This window comes from Apium graveolens, chromosome 2 (assembly GCF_009905375.1).
Source record: "Apium graveolens cultivar Ventura chromosome 2, ASM990537v1, whole genome shotgun sequence".
In the NCBI taxonomy this organism is placed as follows: Eukaryota; Viridiplantae; Streptophyta; class Magnoliopsida; order Apiales; family Apiaceae; genus Apium; species Apium graveolens.
Window position 1 is genome coordinate 176,770,745 of NC_133648.1, and position 988 is coordinate 176,771,732.

A 988-nucleotide genomic window follows, 5' to 3' on the forward strand; every position below is an offset into this window, starting at 1 on the left:
TTCTGTGGACTGTTTTTGTGCATAACATTAGGACCCGAGAACCCCCTGCTAGATTATGACCACTGCCATGTTTAGATAGCTCATGTTACGAGCATCGTTTTGATATATAGTTCGTTCGATTCCGATGCACGGTTTAGGAGAAACGACCGTTTCAAGTAACGGCGTTTCACGAACGAAACTTTTCCCCTCACCTTACTTTGAAACATAGGTTAAAGACCATAAAGGGTTAATTAATGTATGAAACATTTATGGTAAGTGTGTTAGGCAGTTGGTAAGACACTCGCGAATGAATCGCTTTAAAACTCGTAAAGGTTAAATTATTAAAAATGGTGGAGCCGAGGGTACCCGAGTGACTTAAGCGAATCAGTGAGCGCAAAACAAGCGTTAGAGTCTAAGTTAGTTAAAGTATAGATTTACAAGTGACTTTGGTTTAATTCCAACTTACTTGTTGTTTATAGGTTACCAGACTCGTCCCGAGCCTTTTATCACCCCAAGTCGCTCAGGCAAGTATTCTATCCGTTATACTGTTGTTGTGATGTATACATTTGTATATGCATGATCTTGCGATAAATGCATATTGGTTATTTAGCAAATTCTTGCGATATATTGTAGCATGTGATATGGTATATATGCATGCCTGTTTCATATTCTTGAAATATATATCTGTTGGTTCAGTTGATAATACCTATGCTAGAGAATAGCGGTAACTTGCATATACCCTCAGTATAGGGACCCAAAGGTGAAAATATTTTCTAAAAACCGGGAGTCGAGGATCCCGAGTAATCTTGTATATATGGATATGGATATATATGTATATATATATATATTTATATATATATATGGTTATAGTTTTCCAAACTATTAATCGAATAAGGTTTATTCGATAACTTTAGCTTTATTTTATTATTGAATATTATTTTGAATATTCATCGGAGGACTTATGACTCCTTTTATTTTATTAATTGAATACTATTTTGAATATTCATTC